The sequence below is a fragment of the Pinus tabuliformis genome, chromosome 3_1, assembly GCF_031772625.1.
Source record: "Pinus tabuliformis cultivar Carrire ecotype Pingquan chromosome 3_1, CPIR1, whole genome shotgun sequence".
NCBI lineage: Eukaryota > Viridiplantae > Streptophyta > Pinopsida > Pinales > Pinaceae > Pinus > Pinus tabuliformis.
The window spans coordinates 128,382,163-128,398,304 of NC_142301.1; positions in this window are offsets into that span (position 1 = coordinate 128,382,163).

Below are 16,142 nucleotides of genomic sequence, written 5' to 3' on the forward strand. Positions count from 1 at the left end.
ACTGCTGAGTGTGCAGAGGCCTAGTGTAGAAGTCCGCAGCTAAGTGCATGGACCCTTGCAACTGTGTGCGTAGGGTGAACAGAGTCTATAATACTTGGAAGATATTAATAAAAGGAGTTATTCTACAATTTCTATGTATTTGTTCTGTTGATGGGTTTGGTTATTTTGTGTATGAATTTCCTTTATTATGGTTCTATGATGCGCAAATGAATACAGTTACATTGAATAATTAAATGCAATTACGAATTTCTAATTATGCGGTGGTAACTTTAAGTATTCGGTAAGATAAGAAAATCACTTAGGGTAATTAAAGAATCTACACGACGCGCTGCCATAACAGCACGAAAGTACCTGAGCCACAAGATAGGGCTACGCGAAGGTCGATCGTACACTTTCACGAAGGTATTGAAAGCTGGAATAGAGGGTTTGTCTTACAAGCCCTAGAGCGAGATCACATGTGAGAAGGCAGGGATAGAAGAAATCAAACAACATCACAACCATCTCAGGGTGCGGGAACATGGTTCCAACATCTGGGTGAGACTTCGGTTCACGCTCCATGGGCTAATTCTGAAAGGGCCAGTGGTGTAGAGATTTGTTTGTCTAATTAACGCTAAACCTGGGTTAGGCCCCCTCAAGCCAACACCACCAAAGTAAATGTGGACCCCTGGGTCCAGGAGTTTCTACCTCCACCCATTGATATCTGAAAAATAGAAGAACGCGCTCTAGAAAGAGTGTCACCAAAATTGATTCGAAGTTAAATTGTTTGAGTTTATCTATCTTGCAGTTGGTGAGATGGTCTTTGAGATTGGATAGTAGTCCTTCACATGAATTGAATATGGTTGGATTAAGGAAATCCACTGCATATTGGAAATGGGATTTTCTTGCCTCATGTAGAGCTTGAACCCCATCCATTCGAGCTATAGTGTAGAGAACTATTGTTAATGGAATATTTGTGATGATTTTGATGTCTATCTTCCCGATTTTCTTCTTGTGGGAACCATGGTGATGTCTAGATATTAGAGTGTCAGTGCTTTCTCCTCAATCACAAGAACCTAACAATTGAACTCATTGTCCTCTCTTGGAAAAACCAGTGATAAAGTATATCTCTGCAACTTCTATTTCAAGATCTTGGTCCCCTATTATAAACATATGACGATCTACATCCCACCATCCTACCAAGTATTGCAATAAATCCACTTGGGCTCTAATACTAGGGGTATGGAAGAATTTAAGAAATCCACATGCACGAAGAGCCTTATGCAGTTAGGATCCTATGATTCTTGATGATCTTCCACTTCATGGCCTCTTTCTTTCCACTCAATAGCCATTTTCTCCAAAAAATAACCTGTAAAACATCATTGAACAAAGCCTTAATTAGATTCCATGGAGGAAAATTTGCAAAGAAATTAGTAATTTTGGAGATCTATTGAAAAATTTTACTTCGCGGCGCCACATGTCTATCCCCAATTATTTTTTGCACTTCCAACGTAATGGCACTGTTAAGCTCAGGGTGGGAAGTGCGATCCCGATGGGTGAAATCTGCATTGGCCACCCTCTACTCATTTTTTCTTCAAACCCCATAGCTACCTAGTCTATGGGTTAAATCACTTGAAATTACTATTAAATTGTGGAGGAAGGACATATCTCTTACCTGTGACAGATGGTTCGTTGAATGGTTCCCTTGATCGATCACACTCCTCACCTGAAGATCGGGAGAATTTAGGGAAAAATGTGCTCTCCAATTCACAAAATGATAAATGGTACTTTTATTTTTACTTCTTAATTTTATATAAACTTTTTAAAGTATTTTTACCATTTAGGTCATATTTTTACCTATATTTGTATATTTTTTTGAACTAGGTAACTTTTTCTCACATGTGTAGTGACATGTTACTACTAATTGGTAATGATAATTGATTTTGGATGAACTATCGAGTTTTATTTTATCACTTTTTTGGACTTGTAAAAAATAAACGAAAAAGGAAACCCCTTGGAGTCATATTTCAACTATTTTCAGACTCTCAAAATATGAAAATATTGTCGATCACTTTTATTTTTGAACTCGTAAAAGTAAATGAAAAGACGTCTACTCAGTATAAGTTTAACCCTTTTCTGAACTAAGATAAACTAGTTACGAAAAAGGAATACCTTATTCACACATGGTGTCACACGGAATCTGTCAAGGGTGCGGACACGACTGACCTTCCTAGAAGTCTAAGACATTCTAATGACAAACAAGACAAAATGGAGTGATCTTTCTCTAAATACACCTTTTACAACATGAAAACTACAAGTGTTTAGGCTTACCTTATTCCAAAACGCTGTTGTTGAAGTCCGTTCTTGACGATCAGGATGAGCTCCTCCTTCAAGTCAATTCCTGCAACCACAAACAATCAAACAATTACCAAGCACTTGCATTTCATATAATAAAACATATATTCAACATGCAGACCAAGGAACACATGAAATAACTCATTAACACAAGCTATTGAGAAAAATAAACCAGTTTGTATTAATAACGAAACAAAGAAACTCTTACAACCTGGCCTTGGCGTTGTGCAAGTTCCTCCCAGGGTCCATCAAGGGTTTTCCTCTACTTTGACAAAGCTCACCCTCTCCCAAGTAGAATCAAGTGAAGACAATCTCTCCTCACAAAGGCTCTAATGGAAGACCTAAATCCTGCAGCATTTACCCAAAGAAAATGTATAGCTCCAACCTCTCCTCCTTCTGGCTCAATGCCTTCATTTATAGTGCTGTAAAGAGGTTATTCAGGTCCACTATCAATGGGATCATCCCCCTCTATGGGTGGGATAGCTCCCTTATTGATGGGATAAGTTCCCCCTTAATAGAGATACATGAACCAACTGGAGGCGCATCCATTTCATCAAACCGACCTCTAGAATGTTCTAGAAGTAACCACAAGTAACTTTTTCAAGATAAAACTCGCGCATTTTGCCTTTTACAGAGGGACGCACCTGTCCCTTAACATACAGAGCGTCCATGGACGCATATTTTGTGAACATGGTCAGCGTCCCCGCAGGTAAGGCTAGAGAGAACCTGCGACCCCAGAGATAAACATGATTTTTACAAGACTTTCTCTCTTCTTTGAGTTTGAGATGGATAACAGAGGCATGAGACTTTGCCTAAGAGGGTAGCATGACTTGTTGATTGGAGCCATACTAACTGTAAGTAGTCAAGGTGACATTTTTTAGTGTAACAGATTGCCCCCTAAAGTGCGAAGCCTGGAATAGAATAGGGTTTTGTAATTCTAGGAAGGGTGAAGCGCTTTATCATTTCAAGGATTGCCTTGTGGATGGCCTGGTTGGAACCTGCAATTTTCAACACAAAATACATGGATAAGATTATATCATCACTGAGGTAGGCATTCCCATACTCAGATTCAAAACTTTAACTAATGGACTAACTATTCTGATACAGGAATGATCTTGCAGTACATCATTTTTATAGACTTTTGTAGACACAGTATGGACGCAGCCATCTGTTTATGATTAGTCTACATAGATAATGAATACAAAACTCCTCGCAGCCTGGATGGTAGAAACTAGATCCAGGGTCTTCACTTCTACTTCCCGAATTGGTACGATTCTAGCCATGTGATTAAATGATTCGATGTCGAACATGGTAGAAACCACTTGATTACCAGTCAATGATGTAAACTGTTAACAAGCGTGAGAGAAACCACCAGTAATGTCAATGGTTCTCAAAGTACCAAGCACAACCCGTGAAATGTGAATAGATGTTTTGATGTCGAACACTTCACGGAATCCTCTGATCGAAAGTCAATGATGTAAACTGACGTCAAAGGCGAGAAACCTGCCATTGATGCATGCAGACTTCAAGGTACTGTCGATTCCTAAGTCATCTTTCTAGATAATGTGTCGATGTCGATAGAAAGCGACCCGTTGCAGGCAAGCCTGCAACACGAAATCATTGTTCAAGTTGAAGAAATGTTGCTGTAAGGACTGACTCAGGGATGGTCAATGGATGACAAGTATTTTGCAGATGAAAGTTTTGCTTGCAGACCTCTTGAACACATAACGACACAACAGATGGTTTGGTGACGGATAACTCAAAGTTAATCCCCGGAACCCGGTTAAAGACTTTCAAAGTGGTTTGATCAACTATGAGGTAAAAGATTTCCCAACCCAGGTGAATGAAAAGTGTCGTGTTCAAGAGTGGTAATAAAGTTTCTTTTGAGACAAAAGGTAACAAACAGGTTCATTCTTCTCTCTTTTCCCCCACCATTTCTGGCAAGTACCTCTTTATTTTTAACAAGCTTGAGGAGGATAACATATGCTTGATTATAAGCTCATCCTTCAGACGAGTCCAACCTAGTTTAAATTCGAACCCTAGGAAGGAGTGGTTCGTTCCTGTTTGTAATTGAACAGGTCCTCTACTGTAAAAGTTTAACGAGCCCAGTATAGGAGAAACTCGGCGTTTTTCAATTTTAGAGAGTCTGAAAAAAACTAAAGGAGACTCCACGTTGAACTTTTTCGTATATTTGTGTCCCTCAAGCCCGAAAAAGTATAAAATAATACCTGGGGGAACCGCTTGATCTTGCGACCAAGGAGTACTTTCATAATAGTGTCGTCGACCTGAAAAGTAAAAAGCGATCAAGGACACGTCGTTTTATTTCCTTATCGAGTTTGAAACGACAAAAACCCGGCAATCTTTTCCTGATTTTGCGGTCAGAAAAGAGCTAAAAGGGGACCGTCTTTTAATTCCGTTTTAACGAGTGTAAAAGAAATGCTCGACAATCTTTTCATGTTTTAAGAGTCTGAAAAGGGTTTAAAAGAGAACTCCAAGGTTTCACTTTTTCGTAAGTTTTAACGAGTTCGAAAAAGGGATAAAAATGTACTCATGGTTTTCACTTTTTCGTAAATTTTAATGAGTTCGAAAAAATGATAAAAATGTACTCATATGGCCGACTTTCAATTTAATTTACGAGTAGGAAAAGACGGAAAGATCTCGGCATTTTCATTTGTTTTACGAGAATGAAAGATAGCAAAATAATCTCGGTATTTTCATGAGTTTAACGAGTCTTGAAAATAACTGAAATTGACTCGAGATAGGTTTCATTTTTACAAAAGCTTGAAACAAAGAAAAACTATGCTTCAGAGTAGTTTCATTTTTACACAAGCTTGAAACAGAGATAAAACTGTGCTTGAAGCCCCCTAAGCATAACTGCTAGAGCGCATGCCCCCTCAGCTTCATTTCATTCAACCAGTTGGATGAAATGAAGGTTGAGTTACGAGATCATTGAAAGACTCGACCTAAAACTGTAAGAAAATTATGCAAAAAACTGAAATAACTAACCTAAACACTTAACATTTACGAGATCTAGTCAATCTCTTGACTCAATTAGAGGAGGATTTGTTTCATTTTTTAACGAGCTTGACACAGGAAAAGAACTATGCTCGGATTCAGTTTCATGTTTATGCAAGCTTGAAACGAAAAACTATGCTTGTTATAAGTTCACATGCCCCCAGCATAAAGATGCAAACCAAGGTACATGCCTCCCAAGCTTCATTGCATTCAATGAGGTGGATGGAATGAAGCTTTACTTTCAAAATCTTGGAAAGACTCATGGGAGTTGTTTCATTTTTTAGTGAGCTTGACACAAGACAAGGAACTATGCTCATAACTACTTTCTACAATCTACCTACTTAACCTACCCTTGTTTCATTTTTTAACGAGCTTGACACAAGACAAGGAACTATGCTCAAAAAGTTCGCGTGCCCCCAGCATAATGATGCGAAATGAGGTACATGCCCCCCAGGCTTCATTGCATTCAACCGGCTGGATGAAATGAAGGTTTACTTTCAATATTTAACTTGAAAAGGGAGTTGTTTCATTTTTAAAGAGGTTGACACAAGAAAAGAACTATCCTCATACCTGATTCATTTTTTAATGAGGTTGACTCAGTAACAGGAACTTTCCTCATAACATCCAATTTCATTTTTTAACGAGGTTGAGAGAGGAACAAACTATCCTCGTTCTCCTTGTTTCATTTTTTAACGAGGTTGATACAAGAAAAAACTATCCTCGGTCCTGATCATGTCAATGGACACACCTTGATCATGGCTTCCAAGAGATCTTCATCAGAAGGAAGAATAGTTCTCTGGAAGGAACACATGTCAAGGGACTCAAAAGGGATAAGAACATCGTGTTCAAGTAATCCCATAGAGTTTTCCATGTCAATTACCGGATCTACATCAAAGGAAGATGAGCAAACAGTGAGAGGCTCACTTACATCGGTAACTGAAATCATGGGACCGGTTGCCACATAATTAACCCGTGGCAGGGTAGATACCACTTTAGAATCAGGAACATTTAGGGGTGTCATATTATTGGTAGTTGAAAAAAGACTAGGGAACGAAAGCTGGTCTACAGTCACAATACTGCCATTGTGAGGGAAAGACATCACGCGAAAGAGTGTCGATACGACAGCTTTCATTGCATAAACATAGTCTCGCCCAAGGAGTAAATTGAAATCCAAGGGACCTCGAACTACCATAAGATCAACACAAACAGTTTTACCTTCCAAGGTAATAGAAAACTTAGGAAGGATCCCTAAAGGTTCACTAATTGTTCTGTTAAAAGCTTTCAGATTCTGCGTAATAGGCCCAAGCTGAGGGGAACCCAAAGCTTTCCAAACAGCTGAGGATAAAATACTAACAGAAGCACCTTCATCTACCTGAGTACGATGTATGTCCCTACCACCAGCCTTGACAATGATTTGGAAAGGGATGGAGGAAGGAAGACGAGGTTCTGTCAGTCTATTCCAATCAAAGGAAAAGACCTCAGTACTTGGAGGGGGTTCTGTAGAAACAGGTGAAATGCCCCCCGGCATAGAAGAATCCGATGTAACAAGAAGAACATCAGCGATATGAAATTTACTCTCGAAAAGGAGAGTGTGATCGACCGAATGTGAAATTGAATCGACCACTTGATCAACTAATGGATCATCAACCTGAGTGACATGAGTTTCACTCTCCAATGGGAGAGTGTGATCGACTATACTTGAATTTAGATCAATCACTCCGTCAGTTGACGGTAGGTTGGGAGAAAGTTTACGGTAACCAGTTGGAAATTCTTGCTGTGGAACAGTAAGGTTTTCCAACAATGTTGAGGCTTCATCCATGTGAGGGCAAATGTGAGTTTGATGACTCCCTTTGCATAACTTACAAGGAAACCTAACTTTACCCTTTTTCCCAGGAACCTGACTATCACTGGTTGATGGATCAATGGAAAGTTGATGAGATTTTTCTGACCATACTTCCAAGACCTTTGGAATACCAGGACAATTGACAAGGAAGTGGTCACCCTTACAAAGCCTGCAAGGGTATTTGGGTTTACGATGCATGTCGGAATTTTCCTCAACACAACTAACACTTACAGCCATGGTTGGTTGGTTGACTTCTTTCTTATCTTGCTTCTTCTTCTTCTTCTTCTTCCCTTTCTTCTTCTTCTTAGCCTCCTGGTTACTAGCATCAAGGCTTTTACCAGGCGAAGAGGAAGAAATGGAGGAAGAAAAATTAGGCGAAGAAGGTAAAGGGTCAACAGAAGGTTGGTGATGTTGAGATGGTGAACTCTGTTGAGGTGAAGCATCCGGTTGAGATGGAACAATTGGAGTATTTTGGGCCAACGAAGTTGAAAATAACCATATCGGTAAACCTATCGTAAATCCAGGTAATGACAAAGTAGCCATATAAGGAGGACCAACATTTCCAAAGTAAGGAAAAGTACTAGGATTCTCATTAGGAGGGGTCCCTAGGTTGATAAATTCCGGAACATTTGCCATTATATTCAACTTCTGTGAATTTTATTAAAAATTTAAACCTAAAATTAACAATTCACAATTCACACTTAACAACTAAAATTCACAATTCACACCTATGGTCTCTAAAAGTAAAAACAAACAAATTAACACGCGCTATCAAATCTAGGAGTCAAACCACACACAAACAGTAAGCTCTCCGGACCGAAAACACTAGTTGGTGATGAAGCCCAACCTCGCAGAATTCAGTACAGAAATGGCGGGTGGAATAGTTACCCCGGCAACCTGCTTAATGAATAGACCGGCACAAGTTCCTCCACTTTAACCGTCTCGAAGTGAAGTGAACCCCCCGGAAAATCCAAGTGAGTATAACCGACGTCTGCTCCAGGTACAGTGGGACCTTCCCTCCACCGTCACCTCGGTAGAACCCTAAAGATTATGGTCACTAAGGTCACCAACAGTAACAAATACACCTGGGGGAACAGTCTAAACTCCGACAGCACGCAAGGGCAGAGTAGCAAGCTCAATCCCCTTACCGGCTCCTTGACAACAATCCAAGGTTTACCGATAAGTGACCCCTGGCTCCTCGACAATGGTTAATCCGAGGTTTACCGTTTGTAATACGTACTGTCTGGCGTCGTTCCCAACGAGGGGGGAATGATCCCCTCACTGGTTCGGACACGAGCTCGTGCTTCTCCTTTAAGAGGAGCTTTCCCAGAGTGCAATTGAAACAATTGGATTTATTCTACTCAAGATAAACTATCTGTTTGGTTTTGTAGTCTTGGAGAGTTAAGTACTCACCTACTCCAAGACCCTAGCCTAAGCTATGTTGGTGTTTCAGAGCCCTAGAAATGTAAAAATTACTAGATGAATTTTAATTAAGCGTTGTGTTATTAAGGCTGTTATTACTCAAATGGGTAAATGGAGATGAAACCAATGGTGTTATGACCCGACTCAACTGAATGCAATCGAATATGATAATGTAATCTTTTCAATTCGATGAATCCTAATTAAACTAATGAGAGAGTTTCCATTCACTTCCAACAATGCAAAAATTGATCACAAAGAGAAAATATAACAAATTCCCTAATGCACTAATTTCATCAAGAAAAACTAATGCAAATCAATTCCAAACCATTTTTATTTTATTTCTGTGTAAATTCAAATCAAAGAAAGCTGATCTAAATCTACAATTGATTTTTTCAGAATGTAAACTATGCAATTGTAATCTATGCACAATTCACTTGAAAAGTATGCAAATGTAATCTATGCACATTTTTCATTAATATTCTGAAAATGAGAATTCTAATTATGCAAATGTGGTCTATGCAAAAGAATTCTCAAACACAAGACGATTCTAATGTGATCTAAGAACCAATCAAGTGCAAATTGAGAAAATTGGGTGAGAGTTCCAAAGATCAAAACATAAAAACACTCAAAGGCGATTAACACTCATACACAATTTAGCCCCCCCCGGCGAATGAGGGGGAAATTTTTTTGCAAAAACAAAAGCAAAAAGATGCAAAATTGTGAAAAGACTGAGACAAACCTCCAAGTAATGATCAAAGGAAATCAAATCAAGAATTTCTCAAGAAAGAGACTCAAAACACCCAATTGATGAAAGCTAAGAGCAGGAACAAGCTTAGGTGAAGATTCTGGACAAGGGACTAATGAATCTGGGCAGAAAAAACTAAGAAAAAACAAAATCTAAGAGCAAAAAAGGCAAAAAATGGAATTTTCTCAAATTTTGGCAAGGGACGCAGGCAACCTGTTAGCACAGGTGCGGGCCCGCTCTGTGCACGCAGCAAAAGTGCGTCCAGGGACGCACTGTGCAGCACTCAAAGGGTGCGTCCGTCTGAAAAACTCAAGAAAAACCAAAATAAAACTAATCCTAAGCTAACCCACCCAGAGACAGAATCACAGAGCCAAAACCAGAAAAATAAAAATGATTTTCTCAGAGCAAAGTTCACATAAAGGAAAAGACTTTTCTCATCAATGGAATCTATCCCCAGCGGAGTTGCCAATTTGTCACACGGAATCTGTCAAGGGTGCGGACACGACTGACCTTCCTAGAAGTCTAAGACATTCTAATGACAAACAAGACAAAATGGAGTGATCTTTCTCTAAATACACCTTTTACAACATGAAAACTACAAGTGTTTAGGCTTACCTTATTCCAAAACGCTGTTGTTGAAGTCCGTTCTTGACGATCAGGATGAGCTCCTCCTTCAAGTCAATTCCTGCAACCACAAACAATCAAACAATTACCAAGCACTTGCATTTCATATAATAAAACATATATTCAACATGCAGACCAAGGAACACATGAAATAACTCATTAACACAAGCTATTGAGAAAAATAAACCAGTTTGTATTAATAACGAAACAAAGAAACTCTTACAACCTGGCCTTGGCGTTGTGCAAGTTCCTCCCAGGGTCCATCAAGGGTTTTCCTCTACTTTGACAAAGCTCACCCTCTCCCAAGTAGAATCAAGTGAAGACAATCTCTCCTCACAAAGGCTCTAATGGAAGACCTAAATCCTGCAGCATTTACCCAAAGAAAATGTATAGCTCCAACCTCTCCTCCTTCTGGCTCAATGCCTTCATTTATAGTGCTGTAAAGAGGTTATTCAGGTCCACTATCAATGGGATCATCCCCCTCTATGGGTGGGATAGCTCCCTTATTGATGGGATAAGTTCCCCCTTAATAGAGATACATGAACCAACTGGAGGCGCATCCATTTCATCAAACCGACCTCTAGAATGTTCTAGAAGTAACCACAAGTAACTTTTTCAAGATAAAACTCGCGCATTTTGCCTTTTACAGAGGGACGCACCTGTCCCTTAACATACAGAGCGTCCATGGACGCATATTTTGTGAACATGGTCAGCGTCCCCGCAGGTAAGGCTAGAGAGAACCTGCGACCCCAGAGATAAACATGATTTTTACAAGACTTTCTCTCTTCTTTGAGTTTGAGATGGATAACAGAGGCATGAGACTTTGCCTAAGAGGGTAGCATGACTTGTTGATTGGAGCCATACTAACTGTAAGTAGTCAAGGTGACATTTTTTAGTGTAACACATGGCTAAGAGGTTCTCTTGAGTATTGTTTTCTACCTTTTTGGACTTAAGAGACTATCTACGAAAAGCGACATTTGGAGTTTTCTTTTCACCTCATTTTTAAACTCTCTAAACATGTAAAATATATCATGTTACCCCTTCTGTCGGACTTGTAAAACTGAAATGACGAAGGACTTTTCACCATGACGAGATCGAGCTACTCCTTCCTAGGGCTCATTAAAAATGCTAGGATGGATTCATCTGAAGGATGAAACTATACAACGAGCATATGGCATCCTCTTCAATATCAAGATTAAAAATAAAGAGGTACTCACTAGAAATAGTGGGGGGGGGAATGAAAGGAAACATATATCATGTATTTTGTATAAAAAGAAGCATGTTTCCCTTGAACATGACACCTATGTGTATCTCGTGTTGAGTTTTGGTTATCCTCACTTCGTCACTTGCCTTACTAGGTTTGGGGAATGCATTTAACTCTCATTTGATTTTATCCTATTGTCACCATGACCTCTGATCCTATTTTGAGTTAAAAGCTATGAAATTCTAGAGTCGTGTCGCCAATATGTTTAAGATAAGTCCCATATGCAAATTCAAACCACGTATACCTTGTTTGACTTTTTCTACATCAATATTGAATCATTCCTTCCAACTCTGCAAAATGCTATTTTTTGTGTTGGTGATGTCGGAAACATTATGGCCCTCCTTCGAAGGATCACTTCCTGTCGACTCCAACTCATTATCTGAGAAGGTGATCTAGAAACTCTCTTTCAGTGCCTTGGATGTTACATGCCTCAACAACAAGTTATTCACATTCAACAATAGGTTTCACATCACCGGCCTTCGATCGAATGATTCTACAAGTGTTGGACTTTAGCTTCATTATTCACACTCGTGGATTATGCTGGTGTCCCTTGAGAGTCATCATCATCATTGGTGATTACTATCATGCTTGTTAACGGTTTACATCATTGATCGATAATCAGGTAGTTTCTACCATGTTCGAATCTGACACATTTATTCACATGGTGGGATTCATACTTTGTTTGGATTGAGACAGAGAACAAGACCTTGGGTTTCGTTTAATATATCTCGGTTGCATGGATTTATAAGTATTCATGACTGTAAAACATGATCCCTTCTATTTAGATAGATGCATGATCCGGATTTAAACAGGAACGCAATAAAATACAGAGATAACCATATACACAAAGATGCAGTGGAAATAATACTTCATTTCATTAATGTAAAATATTGAAATATGCTTACAAACAGAAATGGAAATAAACCAGCTAGGGCGATGGTAGCTTATCTCTGAGAAGAGATGTGGCAGCTACATCCCTCTGAACTGTGTTACAATGAAAAGCTCAAAGGCCTATTTATTGTCGAGAAATAACGGAAAACCCTAAACATCCAAAAACCTAACCCTAGAAGATTAAACACAAAACTATGGGCCCCGTTTGGGTAAATTGGTACATCAACTTCCCCGGGTTGTAACTTTGGCATACGATCTCCGTTTGATGCACACAGTGTCTCGTTAGAAAGATCTATCTGAGAAATACAACTTTGGGAAGAGAAACATCCGTCCGTGGACCCATGTTGCTCCCAATTTTCCCAAAAAACGTTGTTTATGGCCTCAAAACGGTTTTGGAAGTTCAGGACCCGAAAAACTGCTAAAAATAGTAAACTTTGCTATAATTAAGGAAATTGAAAGCTGAAAGAAATAATGGTGGGGGTCCAAGTGGACTTGGAAGGTGGCCACCAATATCCACATAGATCATTCCTCCGCCCTTAGGAAGCAATGGTCCCCATTGTGTTGAGTTCCTCCATGAGATGAGGAAGCTTCTGTTGAACTTGGTCCCTGGTGAGCCACTTGCCCTGGTGAAGGAGTTGGCCTGCTTTGACAACTCGATACAATTGGATATTCTACTGGTGAGTGTGCTTGATCTGGGTGTCCATGATCCGATCAGTTGCAGCTTGTTCCATGCAATCTGGATTTAACTCTGTGGGTGTGAGCTGTTCTGCAATGTTGGATGTGTCCAGTAATGGTGGAAAGTATGGTCGAAGGCGGTCCACATTGAACACTGGGTGTAGGCCAAGGAATGGGGGAATGCTGAGCTCAAATGAATTGTCAACCACAGCCTTGGTAATGGTGTAAGGACCATATCAGAGTGGTCTAAGTTTCCGATAGGTTCCGGTAAGGCGTTCCTTTTGCAAATGCAACCAAACTTTGTCGCCCACCTGAAACTTGTGTTGCACCCGATGTTGATCATGTCGCTGCTTGTAATTGGCATTTGATTTCTCGAAAATGTCATGGACTTGTTGGTGAATATGTTGGATGTGCTCAATGAAGCTATTTTCCTTATCTGTTTCGGACTGGACATGAGTCGAATCTACATGAGTAGCTGCAACTGGCATGGCCACGTCAATGGGACATAGTGGCTGGAATCCCGAGCCCACCTAATAAGGGCTATGGCTAGTCGAGCTGTGGCGAGCTTGGTTGTAGCTCTGTTGAACATAGGGGAGGCTCTCGTACCATGTGTGTGGATGCTTTGAGTTGTACCTATGCAGAATGTGTATGGTCATCCTGTTGACAACCTCTGTTTGGCCATCAGTTTGAGGATGGAAGGATGTGGACTTAGTGAGTTTGGTGTCGAGCATCAACTAGAGACTGGACCAAAATGCATTGAGGAACCTTCTGTCCCAATATGATATGATAGAATATGGATCCAAAAGTGTACCCACACGCATTCAAAGAAGAGTTTAGCAGTGGCTTCTGCTGTGATATTCTTCTTGTAGGCGACCATAATGGCCATCTTCGAGAACCTGTCGACGACCACAAAAAAACAGTCAGTTCCATGCTTAGTGGAAGGAAGACCTAACATGTAATCCATGGAGATGGGTTCCCAAGGTCGAATATGGGTAGGCAGCGGGGTATAGAAGCCTTGCTTCTTGATGGTCAGTTTGGCAATGGCGCAAGCAGTGCATGATCTGATGTACTTCCCGACATCGTGTTGAAGATTCGGCCAATAGAAATACTTTTGCAGTACTGCCACCATTTTCTTGACCCCAAAATGTTGAGCAGCCTGACTATAGTGTGTTTCCCAAATCATCTTGGCATGCTCGCTTGAAGGAACACAAAGGTGACCTAGGTGGCATAACAGGTCATCCCGAAGGTGAAAATCTGGAACATGCTAACCCTCCAAGAGTGTCTAGTATGTGTGGCTGAATTCTGGGTTACTTTTGTAGAGAAGTGGCCAATCAGAAGTCTCGCGCCCACAAGAGTTGAGCACAATGGTTAACACCATGATCAGTTTTCGACTGAGGCAATCTGCAACATTATTGGTACTACCCTTCTTATACTTGATATTCAAATGGAATTGTTGCAGGTATGTGGTCCACTTCTGATGGCGATCATTCTGCAATTTCCCTTGGGTCTGTATGAACTATAGGGGTCGGTGGTTTGTGTGGATGACTGTTTCCTTCCCCAAAATGTAATGCTTCCATTGTTAGCAGGCCTTCACAGTGGAATACATCTCTTTGTCATAAGTGGGATAGTCTGAAAGTGTCTCACTGTGATATGCCATTGGATGCTTGTGTTGAGTAAGGACTGCCCCAATAGCATAGTCAGAGGCATCTGTCTTGACCTCAAATGGTTGTTGCAAGTCTGTTAATGCGAGCACGGGTGTCGTGTAGAGGCGATCTTTCAACTCTATGAATTCCCTCTGTTGAGATTCAAACCAAAACAATTTTGCTTTTGCTCCTCCCTTGGTGACTTGACTCAAGGGCCAAGTGATATAAGAAAATCCCAACACGAACCTACGGTAGAAGTTGGCAAGACCAAGAAAGCTATGGAGCTCTGTCAGGGTGGTTGGAGATGGCCAATATCAAATGACTTAGATATTGGATGGATCCACATGCACCCCCTATTCATCAATAATGTATCCCAGATACTGAACCTGGGTCATGCCAAAAGTGCATTTCTCCAAATTGGTACATAACTTGTGTTGCTGCAGTGTTTGGAGAACCTGTCGGATGTGGTGGAGGTGCTCTTCCCAACTTTGGCTAAAGATCAGGATGTCATCCAAGTATACCACTACAAATGAGTTGGTGAATGGCTGCAAGATGTCATCCATTAGCCTCATGAAGGTTGTATGAGAATTCTTCAATCCGAAAGGTATCACTAACCATTCGAACAGGCCCTCCTTGGCTTTAAAGGTAGTCTTCCACACATCGAAGGGTTCGATTGGTACCTGGTGATATCCTGACTTCAAATCTATCTTGCTGAAATATTTTGCCCCCTTCAGTTGGTCCAAGAGGTCATCAATTCGTGGGATCGGGTACCTATTACAGACAGTGATCTTGTTCAGTGCCCAATAGTCAATATAGAGTCTCCAAGTCCCATCCTTCTTCTGTAACAACACGATCAGGCTCCCACAGGGTGATGAACTTGGACGGATGTGACCTTTTTGCAACAGCTCCTGAATCTGCCTCTTGATTTCATCATTCTCCAGAACGGAGCACCGATAGATTGGTCCATTGGGCAGCGGTGCACCTGGGGTCAGATCGATGGAGTGCTTGACCTGACAGTGCAAAGGAACCCCTGCGGGGGAGGTGAACATGTCCTCGTACTCCTCCATGACCTTGTCCATCTGTAGTTGTCGTGTGGAGGGGCCCTGTCTGGAGGCCGTGGCCACCATATTTTTCTTTCCTTGAGGGCGTATCATCAGGAAAACAAATTTCTTGGTTTTGGAAACGAGCTGTTGAGATTTTCGGTTTTATTAAATTAGGCAGAAATCTCATGTATGTGACAACAATAGGATTAGTTGCTATATTAGCTCCAGTATTTTTTAAGGAGGAGTTAATGCATCCTATATTTATTGTGAGGGAGTTTATGATTCAGTTTTATGCTCCAGCTATATAGAAATGTAATTCGTAAAGGATTGTAAGAGTGTGTAGAGAAAATAGAGAAAATAGGGGAGAGCTGAGAGCATGTGTGAATTATTAGATTTGTTGTAATCTCCTTTGAATAATAAGATTTCGATGGCTCTATTCTGGTGGACGTAGCCCAGATTGGTTGGGTGAACCACGTTAAATCTCTGTGTTATGATTTCGTGTGGTTTTTTGTTTGTGCTATGTATGTTTCTATTATTTCAGCTGCGTTTTGTTTAGTCTAACAAGTGGTATCAGAGCGGTGCAGCGGAGCGTGGAGGGCCCATAACCTACAAGTCTCTGGTTGTGGCACTGGTGCGTGTGACATAT